The following is a 21,640-nucleotide window of genomic DNA, read 5'->3' as shown; positions in this document are numbered from 1 at the left end:
AGTTTCTTAAGAAACCGAGCTAAATAAAATTGATTTTACTCCTTGTTGTTATTATTATTATTATTATTATTATTATTATTATTAAGTGCTGTATTGATGTGATTATACGACAAAGCAGAGATGGGAATCGCTGTAGTGTTATATTGTACAGAAAGATTATGTTGGCTGGTACCTGCAAGTATGCAACATTGAGTCACTTGTTTAAGTACCATCTTGATTCGCTGTACACTACAATTTAGACGTGTATTCGAATCGTTGTACCACATTTTGTTGAAATACCCCGTCAGGCCATTTGATGTGACATATACTTTGTCGATTCGTTTTTGATCAGGTAATATACTCGTGCTGAAATGTATATACCATGTTAACATAATGGAATCGTTGGTTCCCACCAGCTTCATTATTTTTACTGTAATAAAAACGATGCAATGCATAGACATTAACTGTGTTAGTGATAAGATCCTATTAGGTCGTACCTCACTCAGGAATTGGATATATGTGGTTGAGCATGAGAAGAAATGGAGGAGTGAAAGAGGAGAAGAGAACAGGCAAGAAGATGGAACGAGCTGTATGAAGTGGTGGATGTTAGTTTGTCAGGATTATAGATAATGGTAGTTTACTATTCAGGCTGTTCATAAGCGTGAGATTCTCCAGCTTTCAGTATGAAAAAAATTAGGAAGTTCCATTCCAATAATTCATTTGCTACGTCTGTTTAATCGATGAGTAGTTAAATTTATAGTAAAGTATACGGATCTCTTATTCTACTAGCTGGTTATCATTTTTGTGTCATACTTTGCAATATATCAAGATTGATGCATACATATATGACAGAATGACTTGGATCGGTAACGTACTTAGAGATGTGGAGTTAGATTATCACATCTCAACATATGGGAGTTTCTCAGGTTCCAAGTGATATTCTGCTTTTTGTGCAATATATCCTGTATGATGTACCCAAAAATTCAATTTGTATGTTACTATTTTTTTTTGAACGTTTTCATCTTTACTACAGATAACATGGCAGTTCCGAGGTCGCATACGATAAGAAAATAGAAATCAACCAGGAACGGTGACATCATGTTATAGACGAACTGATACAGCTCGCAGGTAAACCACCCGTATGCGGCGACGATGACCTTCCATAGTATACCGCAGAGACAGGCTGGACAGTGAAGGGGGAGGCGTGTTTATAGCGATAAGAAGTGCAATAGTATCGAAGGAAATTGACGGAGATCCGAAATGTGAAAGAATTTGGGTGAAGGTCACGGTTAAAGCAGGCTCAGACATGGTAATTGCATGTCTCTATAGGCCCCCTGGCTCAGCAGCTGTTGTGGCTGAGCACCTGAAGGATAATTTGGAAAATATTTCGAGTAGATTTCCCCACCATGTTATAGTTCTGGGTGGAGATTTTAATTTGCCGGATATAGACTGGGAGACTCAAACGTTCATAACGGGTGGCAGGGACAAAGAATCCTGTGAAATTTTTTTAAGTGCTTTATCTGAAAACTACCTTGAGCAGTTAAACGGAGAACCGACTCGTGGCGATAACATATTAGAACTTCTGGTGACAAACAGACCCGAACTATTTGAAACAGTTAACGCAAACCAGGGAATCAGCGATCATAAAGCGGTTACTGCATTGATGATTTCAGCCGTGAATAGAAATATTAAAAAAGGTAGGAAGATTTTTCTGTTTAGCAAAAGTGACAAAAAGCAGATTTCAGAGTACCTGACGGCTCAACACAAAAGTTTTGTCGCAAGTACAGATAGTGTTGAGGATCAGTGGGCAAAGTTCAAAACCATCGTACAATATGCCTTAGATGAGTATGTGCCAAGCAAGATCGTAAGAGATGGAAAAGAGCCACCGTGGTACAACAACCGAGTTAGAAAACTGCTGCGGAAGCAAAGGGAGCTTCACAGCAAACATAAACATAGCCAAAGCCTTGCAGACAAACAAAAATTACGCGAAGCGAAATGTAGTGTGAGGAGGGCTATGCGAGAGGCGTTCAATGAATTCGAAAGTAAAGTTCTATGTACTGACTTGACAGAAAATCCTAAGAAATTTTGGTCTTATGTCAAAGCGGTAGGTGGATCAAAACAAAATGTCCAGACACTCGGTGACCAAAATGGTACTGAAACAGAGGATGACAGACTAAAAGTCGAAATAATAAATGTCTTTTTCCAAAGCTGTTTCACAGAGGAAGACTGCACTGTAGTTCCTTCTCTAGTTTGTCACACAGATGACAAAATGGTAGGTACCGAAATAGACGACAGAGGGATAGAGAAACAATTAAAATCGCGCAAAAGAGGAAAGGCTGCTGGACCTGATGGGATACCAGATCGATTTTACACAGAGTACGCGAAGGAACTTGCCCCCCTACTTGCAGCGGTGTACCGTAGGTCTCTAGAAGAGCGTAGCGTTCCAAAGGATTGGAAAAGGGCACAGGTCATCCGCGTTTTCAAGAAGGGATGTCGAACAGATGTGCAGAACTATAGACCTATATCTCTAACGTCGATCAGTTGTAGAATTTTGGAACACGTATCATGTTCGAGTATAATGACTTTTCTGGAGTCTAGAAATCTGCTCTGTAGGAATCAGCATGGGCTTCGAAAAAGACGGTCGTGTGAAACACAGCTCGCGCTATTCGTCCACGAGACTCAGAGGGCCATAGACACGGGTTCACAGGTAGATGCCGTGATTCTTGACTTCCGCAAGGTGTTCAATACAGTTCCCCACAGTCGTTTAATGAACAAAGTAAGAGCATATGGACTATCAGATCAATTGTGTGATTGGATTGAAGAGTTCCTAGATAACAGAACGCAGAATGTCATTCTAAATGGAGAGAAGTCTTCTGAAGTAAGAGTGATTTCAGGTGTGCCGCAGGGGAGTGTCGTAGGACCGTTGCTATTCATAATATACATTATTGACCTTGTGCATAACATCGTAAGTTCACTGGGGCATTTTGCGGATGATGCTGTGGTGTATCGAGAGGTTGTAACATTGGAAAATTGTACTGAAATGCAGGAAGATGTGCAGCGAATTGACGTATGGTGCAGGGAATGGCAATTGAATCTCAATGTAGACAAGTGTAATGTGCTGCGAATACATAGAAAGAAAGATCCCTTATCATTTAGCTGCAATATAGCAGGTCAGCAACTGGAAGCAGTTAATTCCATAAATTATCTGGGAGGAGGCATAAGGAGTGATTTAAAATGGAATGATCATATAAAGTTGATCGTCGGTAAGGCAGATGCCAGAAGATTCATTGGAAGAATCCTAAGGAAATGTAATCCGAAAACAAAGGAAGTAGGTTACAGTACGCTTGTTCGTCCACTGCTTGAATACTGCTCAGCAATGTATGATCCGTACCAGATAGGTTTGATAGAAGAGATAGAGAAGATCCAACGGAGAGCAGCGCGCTTCGTTACAGGATCATTTAGCAATCGCGAAAGCGTTACGGAGATGATAGACAAACTCCAGTGAAAAACTCTGCAGGAGAGACGCTCAGTAGCTCGGTACGGGCTTTTGTTCAAGTTTCGAGAACATACCTTCACCGAAGAGTCAAGCAGTATATTGCTCCCTCCTACGTATATCTCGCGAAGAGACCATGAGGATAAAACCAGAGAGATTAGAGCCCACACAGAAGCATACCGACAATCCTTCTTTCCACGAACAATACAAGACTGGAATAGAGGGGAGAACCGATAGAGGTACACAAGGTACCCTCTGCCACACACCGTCAGGTGGCTTGCGGAGTATGGATGTAGATGTAGATGTAGATAGCTCTCCGCTACACTTATTTTTGAATCTTACTGTGACTTTTTTACCTTTTACAAGGTTACCTATTTTGTGAAACAACGTACCAAGCAGTATTTTATTGTCTGATTTTTTAGGAGTTCTGCGGTGCCATAGTCTGCGAGGACCATTGTGATTTTAGATTCTATAGTCTACTTTTTTCCTAATGTGGTTATAAATTTAACAGTTCTGGAATGTTCACTGTAGAATCCTGATCTTGAAATGCGTACCATATACCAGAAACAAAACTCCTCCCTTCGTCTTAACTCACTATCACATATACTTCAGTTTTCAAAAAATCTTGCCATTCCGCCCAAATTAACTAGCTTCCAACGGAATAATGTTAATCTGGCTGCATATGATTTCATTAAATCCACCTGCTGAAAAGAAACCTACATAGTCCATCAAGCTATTATGTATCAAGCAATCCAAAATCGATTATGGAATAATGACAATATTATGAACAGGATAGGCTGCTACTCACCATACAGCGAAGATGATGAGTCGCAGAAGAAGAGTCCGCAGCTCGTGGTCTTGCGGTAGCGTTGTCACTTCCCGCGCGCGGGGTCCCAGGTTCGATTCCCGGCGGGGTCAGAGATTTTCTCTGCCTCCTGATGACTGCGTGTTGTGTGTGTCTCATCATCATTGACTCGCAAGTCGCCGAAGTGGCGGCAGCTAAAAATGACTTGCAATTTCGGCGGCCGAACACCGCGCGTGGTCTCCCGGCCAACAATGTCTTACAATCATTTTATTTCACAAGACGAAGACTGTCAAACAAGTAAGCTTCCGGTCAGAAAGGCCTTCATTCGAATTGGACAGCACACTCACGCAAACGCAACTCACATACAGATGACTACCATCTCTGACTGCCGAGGCCTGCATGTCAATTGCGTTTCCGTGAATGTTTGTGTGTATGTTCCTAATTCGATGAAGCTCTTTTTGTTGTGCCTATCTGTGTCTGTGACTGTGAGTAGCAGTCTAACCTTTTCATAATATTGTCAGTATTCCATTCTGGCTCTTCCATTGTTTGATATTCCGTAACGGCTTTTCTTCCGTCTCGTAACCCAGTGCTGTTTTCCTTTGTTACTGTTTTCTAACGCATTACTATACTCAATGTTCGTCCTTCTTTGTCTTCTTTCTTTATTTCACTTGTCGCCTTCCAAACCGTACCGCACGATCTACCTGCGAGCCACACTGTATCAACCGTCTCATCTGCGGACAGCACTCTGCCACAAGACCGCTCTAACTATTGGTGCTTTATCTCATGTCCCACATAACTCTCACTGAAGTTAATAGCTATGATGTTTCCGGACACTGCACGTGTATTCTCACTGTATTTCACCATAACCTCTGTGCCGACATTCGAGGTTAACAGTGCGTAGCGGAGCGACAATTCATTTGAATGTCTGGATTCATTACGTGGGTTATGCTTCACAGTGTGTATAAGAAAAAATACACTTTTGTACCGTAATTATTAGGCGCCATGGCCCAATTAAGAACACAATAAAATTAATTGTCACCACCATTTTTTTTTAAAAAAAAAAGCATTCGAATAAACCTTTACAACCAATTTTCTTCAAATTACAGATGCACATACTAGTGCGCATGTAATCAACTTGCCTTCAGCAACTCTGCCCTGATAAGAAACTGCCTCCAAAAGCTCCTCGGAAGTAGTTGACAACTATTTGGGAAGTACTGATGACATAGCTGTGGTGACGAGACTAGGACTGTTGATATTTTTAAAAATATAGGGAATCCGATGTATCGATATTTAACAGAGTTCATTATAGGTCATCGATAATTCGAAAAACTATCGGTGCATCGACTTGAAAAATATCGACTTACAGGCAAAAAACAAATATGGCTGCACATTGTAATTATACTGCCAGTTTCAGAGCTGTATATTTAAGTATTGGTTTATTATTAGACATTCTGTACATGAACAAGCCAGGAGCCCGCTTATCCCCCTAAGAGCAAGAATTGAAAGAAAAAAGACGCACGTTCACGCTTGGCGATAACCACTTTGCTAACGATGGGAACAGCAGGTACGTGCCAAAATAAAAGGTGTGCGATGGGTCGGTCAATGGTTTAGTTTCGTCACATATCGGATTTGTCCGGAACACTTCGTATCGACTTCCCCGTTCTTTCATTTCTGTAAACGCCAGCGACCTAGCAGTGTAATGCCAAAATTGCGTGGTGAAGTTCAACATTGTAGTACATTCTGTTGGTAGCACCGTGCGCCGATTACGTCAGCATTTCCCCTCACACGTATCCGCTCACCGCAGAGACTAATCTCGTCATTTAGATTTTTGTTCAACAGTTTCAGCAACTAGTATATTTGAAGAATGCCGATGTGAAGAAATAGCACACTAGTCGTGTTAAAAATAGTTTTTTGACGCAACTGGTATGCTATTTCTTCACATCGTTTATCTTGTTATCCATTCATAGCTCCACGCCCTGTGCAATCGGACTTCTTCTTTGTGTCATCTATTCTTGCTTCACACAATCAAAGAGAAAGACTGGACGTAATCAAAGCTCAAAAAGTAGTTAGCTAGTAGCCTGCTCTCCCCCTTAAAGAAAGAACTGAAAGGAAAACGATGGACATGCACGTCTGCCGATAACCACTTTACTAACAATGGTAACTGCATGGAAGGTGTCCGATGGGTCCGTCGTTCACTTTTGTTACATATAGGATTTGTCCGAAACACTTCATGATGACTTCCCCATTTTTTTTAATTTCTGCAAATGCCAGCGACCTAGTAGTTGTAGTGCCAAAACTGCGTGGTGAAGTTAAACGTTGACGTTTCTGTTGGTAGCACCGAACGCCGCTTACGTCAGCATTTTCCCTCACGGGTCTCTGCCCACGGCAAAGAAAAATCTAATCATTTAGATTTTTTATCATCATTTTCAGCAACTGTTTTCGAAGAATGCCGATGTGAAGAAATAGCACACTAGTTGCGTCAAGAATTGTTTTCAGTGCAAAAATTGTTTTTAGCGCAAGTTCTGTGCTATTTGTTCACATCGTATACCTTGTTATTCCATTCATACCACCACCCCATATCGCAATCCGACTTCTCCTTTGTGCCGCCTGCAGTTGCTTCACACAGTCAAAGATAAAGACTGGAGGTGATGAAAGCTCAAAAAGTAGTAAGACTTTTTCACACAGTGAAAGTAAAATAGCGTTCTACTACAATTTAAAATATTTATCTAAAATTGAGAAAAAAATAAAAAGTAAAACAAAAATATCGGCAGTCGGTATTGCCATTTTAATATCCGAAAGTATCATCCAGTTTGGCACGTCTAGATTTCTGAAACTAATAAACATATGGAAGGAATTTTGGTTTTTGATGAACGGGAAACATTTTCATTGGTTATAACAATATGCCCCCCTTGAGATGCCCGATATACGTCAACTCGGTATTCAAACTGCCCCACACTGCAGCGAGCATGTCTTGAGTTACAGCTTCCACAGCTGCTGTTATGCGATGTCTCAGTTCATTCATTGTTGTTGGTAACGGAGGCACATACACATAGTCTTTTAGAAACCCCTACAAGAAATAATCACACACACTCAGGTGACCTAGGCGCCCGGTAATGTAAGGCTGAATCATTTGGTCCAGTGCGACCGATCCATCGTTCAATAATCCTTCAATTTAAAATTCCCGCACTCCCTGATGTCAGTGTGGCGGTGCCTCATCCTGTTGGTAAATGAAGGCGTTCGAATCAGTCTCCAATTGTGGGAAAAGAAAGATCTTTGGCATATAGAGATATCGAAAATGGACCATACACCTTTTCCCTTGAGTTAGTTGGTTGCATGTTCCATTGATCAATTCCACGGTACGGTAGCCGTTATGATGTGGAAAGTATCAAGTGCATGAGAAATGCACATATGAAACTATATATATATATATATATATATATATATATATATATATATATATATATATTACAATACAAAGATAATGATTAATATTTCTATTATTTACCCCATTCCCTTAAATGGCACAAAATGCATATACTGCTTTGGACAAGTCACAGAAAATTCCTATTGGAGACATTTTACTATTTAAAGACTCTATTATGTGTACAGTAAAATTGTATATTGCTATCTCAGTGGAAAAGCATTTTTTAAATCCGAACAGTGATTTACTAAGTATCCTATTACTGTTGACATGGCTAACCACTCTTGGGTACATTACTTTCTCGAAGATTTTTGAGAATGCTGTAAGCAAGGATACTGGCCGATAATTATTGACATCTGTGGTGTCCCCCTTTTTGTAGAGAGGCCTGACAATGGCATATTTTAACCTGTCTGGGAAAATCCTTTGAGTTAGTAATGCATTACATATGTGACTCAGAACATCAGCTGTAATTGCTCCACATTGTTTTAATACCTTATTAGAGATGTCATCTACTCCAACAAAACATTTATTTTTCAGAGATTTAATAATTTTACTTACTTCACAAGAGGTTGTTAGGTGAAACTTAATCTGACCAATTTTTTTCAAACTGCACAAAACACATTAAATTTTGAGAATCCCTCTCTTGTTGCACAACACCACGTGGTTGTTCCGAACCCCATAGTCTCACATTATGACGGTTCACCTTTCCATTTCAATGGAATGTTGCCTTGTCACTAAACACAAAGCTTGAAAAAAATCTGTCATCCTCCATCTTGCCAAGAACGACATTATAGAACACGCGTTGTTATTTGTCACCTTCACGAAGAGCTTGCAGTAGCTGAATTTTGAATGGTTTCATGTGTAAACGTCGACGCAACACAATCCAGAGGGACATAGGGGCCATGTTGAGCTGTCGAGCTGCACGGCGAAGGGATTTCTCCGGACTCCTTAGGGAACTATGGCGGATGCGTTCGACGTCTGTGTCAGACACTCGGGGACGGCTCGGCGATTTGCCTTTACACAAACAACCTGTTTCTGGGAATTGTTCATGCCATTGTCTAATGCTCTGTGTTGCAGGAGGATCCACACTATACCTAATACGAAAATGAAGCTGAACAGTTATTACTGACCCGCACTGCGCAAATTGTAGAACACAAAACGCTTTCCGATGTCCGAACACCATTTTTACTGAAATTCGAGTGGACGCACACTGCTGCTACCTAGCGGGAGCCATGCAAAACTGGAGAGTTTGCTCTTTCCAACATACGTTGTTCACGCATGTATCTTAAATAATACAATAGTTACGATTTTTTAAAAATCGGATGAGTCTTTTTGATACACCCTGTACATCGATTACCGGGGGAAAGTATGTCGCCCATAAATATCGATCTTTACCTTAAAAATATCGATATATCGATATTTTATCAACAGCCCTAATGTGAATCTAGCTTCTCCCGTGTCCTCCTGCTTTCGGTCGTGCTGGCACAACCATGCACTAACAAGGGAACCTCCCCATCGCACCCCCAACGGATTTAGTTATAAGTTGGCACAGTGGATAGGCCTTGAAAAACTGAACACAGATCAATCGAGAAAACAGGAAGAAGTTGTGTGGAACTATGAAAAAAATAAGCAAAATATACAATGAGTAGTCCATGTGCAAGATAGGCAACATCTGGGTTGCTGTAAGCTTAGGAGTGCCGTGGTCCCGTGGTTAGCGTGAGCGTGAGCAGCTGCGGAACGAGAGGTCCTTGGTTCAAGTCCTCCCTTGAATTGCCGGCCGAAGTGGCCGTGCGGTTAAAGGCGCTGCAGTCTGGAACCGCAAGACCGCTACGGTCGCAGGTTCGAATCCTGCCTCGGGCATGGATGTTTGTGATGTCCTTAGGTTAGTTAGGTTTAACTAGTTCTAAGTTCTAGGGGACTAATGACCTCAGCAGTTGAGTCCCATAGTGCTCAGAGCCATTTGAACCATTTGAACCTCCCTTGAATTAAAAAGTTACGTTCTTTATTTTCGCAAAGTTATGATCTGTCCGTCCGTTCGTTGACGTCTCTGTTCACTGTAATAAGTTTAGTGTCTGTTTTTTGCGACCGTACCGCAAAACCGTGCCATTAGTACACGAAAGGACGTGCCTCTCCAATGGGAACCGAAAACATTTCCTCCACAGGAAAACTCGTCTGATATATTCTATACGATACTGGTGACGGCATGTGCGTCACATGACAGGAATATGTTGTCGACCCACCTAACTTGTACACTTGGCGAATGGGTAAAAAGATTTTCTACCTTGCCCGATTTAGGTTTTCTTGTGGATGTGATAATCACTCCCAAAAAAGGGATGAAAACATAAGAGTTTGTCACATAAACTGCAAAAAATGAATGCAACAGTTTCACAGTAGCACAGTTTTCCCTGTGCTCTGTCAAAACATATGTTTTTAACGTTTTCAAATGTTTCCGTATGTAGACCGTCAAATCCTGCATATGTCCAAGCAAAACTGAACATGTCCTGGAATTTTGGAGAGCGAAGTTGATTATGTGTGAGTGCCTGAACTTTGATAATTGTCTGAAAATAAAAAATTAAACTTTTCCTTGAGGGAAGACTTGAACCCAGGACCACTCGTTCCGCAGCTGCTCACGCTAACCGTGGGACCACGACGCTCCTGTGTTTATATTGTCCTTGATGTTACTTATCTTGCACATGGACTACTCACTTTGTATATTTTGCTTATTTTTTCATAGTTCCACACAACTTCCTCCTGTTTTCTCGATTGATCTGTATTCAGTTTTTCAAGGCCTATCCACTGTGCCAACTTATAACTAAATCTGAGGGTGGTGCGATGGGGAGGTTCCCTTGTAAGTAATGCTTGGCGGTGCCGTTCGAAGCAGCCGTCAGCAAATTGAAACGCTACGCGTGCTCCAACAGAATTGCGCCGTGACTAGCACGGCACACGTTGAAGCATCTTTCCTACCGCTTCCCTACAGCTACCTGTTTTCTTGAGCCAGTCTTCACTGTGCCCTTCAGTTCCTCCTAATGAAAGTCCTCGTCTCCAGAAAATGTAATCATCTTCTGTCATTTGAATTGTTGAGGGAATTTTTGGATTGAAGAAGCGGCACAGCAGCGGCATGGAGCTACGTAACGTTCGTAGTGCCTCTCAGTGTTAATTGTTCACAGTTAGAATGATCTCGTGGTGGTGGCTGACGGCGGTAGCTGTTTCGATCGAAGTTGGTTGGCATCGCTCGATACCCACAGTCTTCTCGGCGCAGCCAGCCAAGTGAACCTTTGCTAGCAGACGACGCTGCACTCAGTGCGTCTGCATATTCTTACACGAAACTACAGAATATTATTAGTTTCAAATATTAGGAGAGGGAAGCCCTCTGTGCATGATCATAATCATAGGGCGACGTTAACGCGGAAGCAATCTGGCTACAACAACGTCAGTGCACAGCACCCAGCATTGGAAGTTCTCGTTGGGTGGGGCCCGAAACACTGACTGTTGGTCCTATGTCATACACTGTATTCCGACATCTGTCGAAACAGCTATGGGGCTTTCTTGAGTGAGCAATTAATAAGCAGCCACAATTATTGCTGTCCCTGGCCTCATCAACTCCTGTGGCTTTCCAAGTGGATAATTGCACGACAAAATGATGGCATGGCTAGATAAACAAGTGGAAGCCTTTCACAATGAGGATAGCGATGTTGGTATATGATTTGTACTAATGTCTCATTAACTACGGCTTTGATTTAAGAAAATAGTCAATACATATACACTATCTGTTGGAAAATCTTCTGACACCCTTATGGAGTGCAGAAGCAACCGCTGGACATGAGGAGATACGGCCCCGCCAAAATAGCTGGCGTTGCTCTTAACTGAACAACATCTATAGATGTAAAGGCAATATTCGGTGTACCCCAAGGAAGTATGATAGGACCGTTGCTGTTTACAGTCCACAGAAATGATCTAGTAGAAAGCATCGGATGCTCTCTAAAGCTGTTTGCAGATGATGCGGTTGTCTATAACAAAGCAGCAACGGCAGAAGATAATAACGATTTGCAGAATGACCTCCAGACAATTGATGAACGGTGCAGTGTCTGGCACTTGACCCTGAACTTAAATAAATGTAACATATTGCCCATACGTACGCATTATAAGCCACTGCCTTCCTGGATAAGTTACATTTCCGTAATATTCTAGCAGTAACTATCCGGATCGACCTTAAGTGGAATGACCACTCAAAACAAATAGTGGGGAAAACAGATGCCAGACTCAGATTCATAGGAAGAGTCTTAAGGAAATGTAGCTTATCCACGAAGGCAGTGGGTTATAAGGCGCTTGTTTGATCGATTCTTGGGTATTGTCCATCTCTCTGGGATCCCCACCAGGTAGGACTAATAGAAGAGATAAAGAAGATCCACCGAAGAGCGGATCATTTCGTCACCTGATCGTTTGGTCGGCACGAGAGCGTTACGAAGATGCTCAGCAAACTCCATTGACAGACCTGGTTACCTTCCATTAGGAAAGTGGGTGCATTCAGCAACTGTTATGTAGTTTATAAATGATAGAGCGGAGCAATCACTCGTCCTCTTTTTTTTTTTTTTTTTTTTTTTTTTTGCAGGTTTTATTACGCAAACCCAGATTTCAGCTAGTGCCTAGCCATTTTCAATGCGCTATTTTTAAACTATTTGAAACTATAGTATTCAAAGAACTGTGACTGACGCTCGAACAACAGGGAACTAACATGCATCGAGTTTAAAAAATAGTGCATTGATAATGGATAGGCACTAGCCGAAGTCTGTATTTGCCTAATAAAACCTGAAAAAAAAAAGGACGACTGATTGCTGCTCTCTATCATTTATAAATCCACTGGCAGACGTTACGAGAGAGGCGTTGTGCATCACTGAGAGATTTACTACTGAAATTTCGAGATAGCAATTTCTGGGAAGTGTCGGACAGCGTATTAATTCCCCCCTACATACGTCTCGCGTAATGACCATCAGGAGAAAGCTCGAGAAATTAGAGCCAATACAGAGGCTTACCGACAATCATTCTTCCCACGCGCTGTTCGCGGGTAGAACAGGGTTGGAGGGCTCAGTTAGTGGTACGAAAAGTATCTTACGCCACATACCATTAGGTAGCTTGCAGAGTATGACGCGGATGTAGATAAAGAGAAGAGGGGATAATAATCGGTAGAGTAGCAGTATCAGCAGAATGGATCGATTAGGACGATTCAGTGACTTCGAAGGTGGACTAGTCCCTGCATGTCACTTGAATAACAAATGCATCAGGGATATTTCAGCCCTTGTAAAGCTGCCCAAGAAGACTGTTGGTTATGAGAGTGTGAAGTGAAAATAGTAAGGGACAGTCGCAGCTAAACCAAGACCATGCGGAGCTCATTTACTGATAGACAGGGACGCTCAAGTGGTTGTAGAAAGTCGCATGAAATCAGCGGAAGGAATGACTCGTGAGCTTGTAACTGCTCGTTGGAGAGTGGTTATATAGAAACGAATATTAGATTAAATTCTGTAATAGGAAATGACCTAAGAACCAAAAACCAGTAGTAGTATTTCGAAGTAATAGTCGGTTAAAATTTTACAAGGGGTAGATAAATGGCTCAAATGGCACTGAGCAGTATAGGACTTAACAGCTGAGGTCATCAGTCCCCTAGAACTTAGAACTACTTAAACCTAACTGACCTAAGGACATCACACGCATCCATGCCCGAGGCAGGGTTCTAACCTGCGACCGTAGCAGTCGCGCGGTTCCGGACTGAAGCGCCTAGAACCGCTCGATCACTCCTGCCGGCTAAGGGTAAATATTCGAAATAGAGTAACGCAAAGTAGTACAAAGGGAATCCAAAGAATACTTAACAGAGCTGCGTCTTGTTTTGAATGTAATATATAAACCAATGTCCAGCTTTGTTAGGTCTGTTGAGTTTTTGTTCTCAGCGGCGGCGAGTGGGCTCGCAGTTCTTCCGTGGTAGTCGGAATTTTGGGATTAGAAGCCTAATTAAATTGCATTCTTAGAACTGGATTAGACATTGGAGTGGTGGAGAATAAATTATTTTGGGATAAATTCAGAGATGGAGTCAATTACAGGTGATTGGGTGTACGAACATTGATATTCAAGTGAATGGTGATTGTACATGTTAAACGAAACGCTACGATGGTATACTTACGATTGTGAAGATTTATTGACAATAAGGAAACTTTTATGGTGAATTAGAACTTTATTTGCTATATGCGAATTATTAAAGAGTATTGGAAACGAAAATAGCTTGGACCTTATCACACTAGTATCTTTGCCGCTCGTTGTCAAGGTGATTCCGCAAATAAACGAGAAGTGAAAAATAGTGCCCCTTAAAAGACTAAATTTGCGCTGAACAGACATTGAAAGGATTCGAACCCATAATTAACATCATGTCGTGAGATTTGAGAAGCTTAGACATTGTAAGGCCCAGAGACATATTTATAATTTATCGTACATTAATGGCAAAGTGCAGTGCATGGGAAACTATATCTTTGGTGATAGGTACACGAAGGAATGTAGTAATAATTGACTGTTATCATACCGAAGCAATGCACACTAGGATCAACTCTCCTCTTATTGATCCCCCTAGTGCCATCTCTCATTAATTTAAGAACTTAATTGTGTCTATAAAACAGAAATATACGAGACATTACTAAATTCCATAATCAGCTAGTACATAGACAATATTATCTGTGAACATTCAAAGGTTATTGAAGGAAGCTGATAAACCTTTTTACAAACAGATGTAGTAGGACTTAAGGAATTCACACGGACTGCTAAAGTCACTCTATCAAATTACTCAGGGAAACAAATTATTAAAATTAGACTGGAACTCAATTGATATCTTACTCCAGAGTAATAAGAATAAAAACAAAACTGTCTTTGGATCCGTCGTGGTTGAAAATGTATGAAGTATCTCTGGAGGAACGCGATCAGTTTTCAACTGCTAGTTCACACGACTAGATTCTGAACGTCATTTAGAGATGTTTTATGCACGACCCACACGGCAGGGAATGGTTCTTAACTAGCCGGGACAGTATATACACAAAATTTTGAGATCAGCTCCGCTGCCGGAGGGAGGGAAGGGGTGGGGGGGTGGGGGGTGGGGGGGGGGGTGGACTGCGAAGCGATATCCGTGCAGTCGCGACGACGGTGGGTTTGCGGGCATAAGATCCAAAGTGCTACTAGCAATCTAGCAAGCAAAATCGCTCTGTGTAGAGTGCTAAAAGGAATGGAGTACAATGATCAAGCAGTTCCTCATAAACCACTCATTTCGGCAATAAATATTAAGCGGTGCCAATAGACAGTAGACGGTGGATGACTGGAAACGAATGACTTAGAGTAATGAGTCACTCTGTATCCTGTGGCAAACCGATGGAAGGCTTTCGACTTGGTGAATGTCTGCAGAATGTTATCGGCCATCACGTGTAGTGTCAACACTGAAGTATGGAGGAAGTGGTGTTAAGGTTTGGGGGATTTTTTTTTCTGGGGGTGTGTTGTGTTTGAGAAAACGTTAATCGTGGATGGCTACGAACACATTTGACACCACTGTGTGTTGCGTGCAGTAGAGAAATAGTTCAGAGACGATGATTCCTTGTGTCCGCATGACAATGCACTCAGTCATAAAGAGGCAGCTATGAGGCAATGGTTTCTAAACAATATTATTCTTGAAAAGGTATGGTCTGTCCATAGTTCCGACCTGAGCCGGAATAAACGCTTTTTAGATGAGTTAGAACGTCGACTTCTCTCCAAATCCCAGCGTCCAACATCACTAAGTTCTGTGGTTTTGGATCTTGTGGAGGAGCGTAGAATCATTCCACCACAGACATTCAGACACATCATTGAAATTATCCCCAGCAGGGTTCGGGCACTCTTAAAGGCGAAGGGTGGACAGCCCCTACATTAATGTCGACTAATAGGTGTTCGTTTACTTTTTTGATCCGAGAGTGTATGGGGAGTCTGTGCATAAGCACTTTCAGATACTCACGGAGATGTTTCCAGAATGAGATTTTCACTCTGCAGCGGAGTGTGCGCTGATATGAAATTTCCTGGCAGATTAAAACTGTGTGCCGGACCGAGACTCGAACACGGGACCTTTGCCTTTCGCCGGCAAGTGCTCTACCATCTGCCAGGAAGTTTCATATCAGCGCACACTCCGCTGTAGAGCGAAAATTTCATTCTAGAAACGTACCCCAAGCTGGGGCTAAGCCATGTCTGCGCAATATCCTTCCTTCCAGGAGTGCTAGTTCTGCATGGTTCGCAGGAGAATTTCTATGAAGTTTGGAAAGTAGGAGACGAGGTACTGGCGGAAGTAAAGCTGTGAGGAGGAGGCGTGAGTGGTGTTTGGGTAACTCACATGGTAGAACACTTGCCCGCGAAAGGCAAAGGTCCAGAGTTCGAGTCTCGGTTCGGCGCACAGTTTTAATCTGCCAGGAAGTTTCACTCAAGAAGATGATTGGATTAATGTAAAGAAGCCAATATATAAATAGACACAGTCTTACCGTAAACCAGATGGATAAATGAGAAATGTGTATTTGCCTTCATGATTTTCATTGTAGCCTGTTGTTCGGGTGTCACAGGTGCTCTGTTGTCATTAGAATCTGTTTTTAAGAACTATGGTTTGCCGTAGCGTCGAAAAAGTAAATACGTTAGTCATCTTCTTCTGTCGTCAAGTGCTAGGTTTTTGCCTATTATGTCCTCTTTTATACGCCTCTTTTCCTTGTACGAAAATTTTTATCTAAAGTATCTTCACTTGTTCTTAAGTTTATCCAATAATCCTTTGCTGGTGGAGTAATGCACACGCAAATGCAGTAATGCACATGTATCCCAGTACGTCGCATCAGAGATTACATACTTGTCATCTCATCGTAATCGAACATAAATTATCACTTACACGTAGTACCCTAGCTGTGAGCACACATAAAACAAACACTTCCGCAAACTCCTTCTCTGCTGCTGATGGTGCTTCTGGAACTAGCCAGTCACCAACCTGTGCACAACTGGACTGACCTCATAACGTTTCCTCAAAACTTAACGTACATGGCCGTGTTTCCTGTGTCAAACAGCAAAGCAACAGCTCCCATCTTTCCGCAGTTAGGCTTCATTTCCTTTTCATTTCTACATCAGTTACGTCACTATCTCCCTACCCTCATTAACTGTGTTTTATCGCGTACCTCTTCCGCTCACGTTCATTACTTCTTGCACTCACAGTTTAAATCTACCACCTTGTAAATGTATTTATTGCTGTACTTCTCATGAACGAAAGTGAACAGTATTTTTCTTTCCTTTCTGCACTATACTAATTTCTAAATACTGTATTATGTTTATATAACATGTAACCATAACATGTTTATTCTAATGAATGTAACCCGCCGGCCGGTGTGGCCGAACGATTCTAGGCGCTTCAGTCTGGAACAGCGCGACTGCTACGGTCGCAGGCTCGAATCCTGCCCCGGGCATCCTGTGTGCGATGTCCTTAGGTTAGTTAGGTTTAAGTAGTTCTAAGTTCTAGGGGACTGATGACCATAGATGTTAAGTCCCATAGTGCTCAGAGCCATTTGAACCATTTTTTTTGCCATGTTAAATAAGTAAATAATGAGATTGTTAGGGTTTTCGTCGTCTTTCATACTTCCGGTGTACGCTTCAACTATTTGGTCTCTTAGTACGTCCGTTCACACCTATAATGCCTAACTGTCCCATTCCTGTGATTTTATTTGTTTGATGTTCTTCATTCAACAGTTCATCTGTTTTTATGAAAGACATATACCTCGTGGCTGGTGTCGAGTGATTACTCCTTGTTGTAACGATCAGACCTTGTTAACATATGAGCAACAGCACTTCCGTTGTCATTTAAAGCCTTGTTAAAGTTCCCTTTCACAGTCTGTCAAAAAGAGTTCCTGTATACTTAACTCAAACAGAAGAAACGAGGCTGCTTGCGTTACTAAGAACTATGCGTTGTGACGTAATAGTGTGTGACTGTTTGCCAACCTTGAACTGTATTCTTACGCTGTAACACGGGCAGCTTCGAGGATGTGGACGAGTTGTTTACTACCAGCAGATTCTTACTGTAAGCCACAAACGGCATTTTCATTTACTTCGTATCTAGGTACTATACTCCGAATGATGTAACTGAATGTTTGTATTTCCCTTGATACTTGTTTCGTTTTCAAAGAGAGTAGTATGTACTTTGAAGTTCTTTGTAATTGTTAAATTGTTATTTTTCTCTATGTAGTTGGCTTCCTTTAAAACCAAACAATACATTTTTTTTTAATGTCATTTAGTAAAAAAATTTCATTTTAAGACCATGGCTGTGTACCAGATACAAGTTGATTCTTGTAAAAAAAAAAAATACAGCATGCAGTCGCTGTCAACATGGTATTTATTTACACAAATAGCGCCGTTAAGGTTTCGAACCGGCAGATTCATCGTTAGATAGTTGTTCAAGTTTAGATCATATCTGTTGTTTACATTTGCGGTCGACTGTATTTTCTCCCTTGTCGCGAGAGTTTCTTGAGGTGATGGTCCCATAAAAAAAATAAAAGAAACCAGACTGAGCAACTGCCTATTTTGGCGTGCCGGTATCTAATAACGAATAAAAACAAGGTAAAATATTCTCTGAGGTAGAACTAGGATAGTCGTAGGTTACTTAAGTTAAAATTCCTACATCATTATGTTGCATTTTTGACTGCTTGTGATCACAAAATGGTACAAAATACGTAAACACTTTTTCCACAAAAGCACCGCACACACATACAAAATTGTTTTTTCTACATGAGACACTGCATACAAAGATGGTGATATCAGGAATAAAACGGTGCCAAAGAAAATTTGCGAGCCATGAACTTTTCAAGACTGCAGTTTAAGCAGTTTACATTAAATGAGCAATGGCTACAATTAAGAGATAACAGATTGTTATAAAACTGTATAATATGCAAATATTGTGGCGTTATTACAATTTCGTGAACAGAAGTAGCCAACAGCACAAAATTATGACGCTGGAATTTCGACGTAAGCAGCCTAAAACTAATCCACTTTTGCCTCGGAGATTCGTTTACGTTGTTTTCATTCGTTATTAGGTTCAGTTATAGACACATAGGCCATTTCTCAAATTGTTTTTTGCTGAAGGGTATTGCCACCCCACGTAGCTTTCGCCTCTAACGCAAACAACAAATGGAATCTAAACGTGAAGGACCGTCTGATGATGAACCTGTCGGTTCGAAATCATGACGGCACTAATTTGTGTAAATAAATAGCATCACTAGCAGTCGCTAGATGCAATTTTCTTCTTTGCAACAATCAGGTTGCATTTTCTTAAGTCTAGGTTCTAAGATTGTTGCATTCGTAGTTAAGTTTAAATCCCAAACAAATGTTCAGTGGGTCATTTAATTATCAGCAATATAAGATTTCTAAGCAAAAGGAGATGCCATGAAATAATTATGTCTTTCCTGGTTGACTGTAAAAATTCTGATGAACTTATCGTGACGTTTCATCACTGTAGATGTCAAATATAGTATCGCAGACAAACAGCTCATCGACGAAGAAATAATTTGTTCTATGCTTAGCAGATTCGTTTCCGTCAAGGAAAGATTACCTCTTTTCGTATGTGCGTTTAGGCCTTTAGATTTAATATTTTGTAACCCTACTGTCTCGTACCTCCACAAAAAACTGTACCCCCGTCGATTGCTGCCGCGTAATTCGAGAACAAAATGGGCTCTTCTGTTGCAAACTGTCCTTCTCCACTGATTACTTTCTGATGAAATGTATTCCCTGTGCACCGTCTGGTCTAGAATTGCCAAGACAGTACTGTTTTAGACTGCTACGATTCTGTACATTATTGTCATGGAAATTAATTTGTATCTCTAATTGAACAGTAAAGCAATTTAAATTCTCTTAATTTTAAATAAGTGAATAAACATGAAACAATGAAATAAAATGCAAATATCTGATTTTCTTTGTATTTGTCACTCGGGACATGTACGTATAACCAAGAAGTATCTAGCTCTGTTGGAAATTTTCTAGGTTTCAGAATACACAGCTGAACTCTTCAACGCACGGAAGACCTTGCTTACAATTATTGTGACACGTTTTTCATAAATAATGTGAGATTTTTGGGTCAGCTTTGATGTAAACAGCTCGCTTTTCTTCCCAAACTAGTTTTAGTGACAATAAGCCATCACCAGTCGGTTTTTTTTATTCTACAGCACGTGCAATATAGAGTTGCTACTTATCGAAACATGTTTTTTGTAAATGTTGTTTTGAATTAATCGTTATAATGTTTTATACAATACTTTTAACTCTTTATATTTCTCACATGCCGGTAGTGTAGTGACCTGCTGTGCTTGTTTCATATAACATGCTAACTGTATCATGTGGTCCTGTTGTTAATGAAATATGAGTTTGGTTAAGTTACGTCTACGTACCTAAATTATGAAACTACGGCAGTAATGTGAATAATCCGTGACTCTTAAGAGCATACTCATATATTACCCTCAATTCACTACTTCACTACTTTTGAAATATCTTTTGTGCGTTTAGGGATGTTTAAACAGTTCTCTTTTACCGTATCTGCTTAGGTGGTGATCCCCTGTTTGTAGGTTGGTAACATTATACAAGAAAACGGGGCTGGAGAGTATTTAATTGGTGCAGTCACCTTCGTACGTTGCATTTTTATTCCAGAGAACGCCGTTGTTCAGCTCTGTTTCGTTGACATCCATAGAAGTTTTTGACAAATTACCGACTGTAACATCACATTGTTTCCGTCACGTATTCAGTGAATATTTAATCGGTTTGCCAGGCTTCTGGCAAATCAGTTTATTGGACATTGGTCGGAGTTTTTTTTGTGGAGGTCAGTGTCACAAAACGAGGAGGATATGTCTTACTTTTTCTCTCTTTCAGTGTCTATGTGTGCATTTTAAGCCTTTTATGTGTCATTTGTCTGTTCTTTGACAACAGCAAATAGTGTGCTGTTATAGAGTGCTGTAAGCTCATTTTTTACGTTTATGGATTCAGGAAAACCATTTTCTATATAATATGTACCTCTAAAGTAAATTTTTGTCTGCTATTACTGTGGTTCAAAACGTGTAGATGTGTTTCCATATTTGTTGGGCGGTAATACGGGTTCACCCAAGTTGGACGTTTAATGGATGCCAAAAGGTGCGACTTGCAGTTAATGTGACTGAATATGTTTGCGCAATGGTGATGGCAAAATTTGTAATTGTGTTTGTTTGTTACGCTGCGGCCGTTGATTTCTTGCAGTCTGTGTACCCGCTGCTAACTGAACGTCTCCTCCAGCCAACGACATCCGACTGTCCAATAACAGCGGCGCCATGAGCGCCCTTCAGACGCCGATTTTCTTTTCTATTTTTAAATTTAAAGTGGTTGTGAGCTCATGATTGTGAAAAATTAGCTAAATATTAAAATATGGTGCAATCACGTAAAATTCTACCACAGTTTACACGAGGCGTTTCGACAGTAGCCTCTCACCTTCAAGTAAAATACACAAGAATATTTAAATAAGGTTAATTTCTTAAAACTGTCCAAAATAGTAAAACCGTCGGACGGAGATTGTTTAGTGCGAAGGTTTCACGCTTTTTTACGTTTTTAAAGACCAATCGTCGTAAAAATTAAGTCATCGACACTCAAGAACAATTTCCCTTTGCTTAAAAACAAAAAGAGAAGTAACATGCAGTTGTGTGTATAACATACAATTGATGTACTGATATCATATGAAGGGCTTATTTCAATAGTCGTACAAGTCCATTTTTGTTCATTGTGAGGTACGGAATCCTAAAGTTAAATGAGCGCTGAAAAATCTGCAGTTCAGGTACCAGAAATATTCAAGCATATAGCTTCTTGCTAGAGATGAACCTTTCTTTCTGATTGTTTGGATCATTCATTTCAGAAGCATTATAGGCAGAAAAGT

The sequence above is a fragment of the Schistocerca piceifrons genome, chromosome 3 (assembly GCF_021461385.2).
Source record: "Schistocerca piceifrons isolate TAMUIC-IGC-003096 chromosome 3, iqSchPice1.1, whole genome shotgun sequence".
Taxonomy (NCBI): Eukaryota; Metazoa; Arthropoda; class Insecta; order Orthoptera; family Acrididae; genus Schistocerca; species Schistocerca piceifrons.
This window is presented reverse-complemented; position numbering follows the sequence as displayed.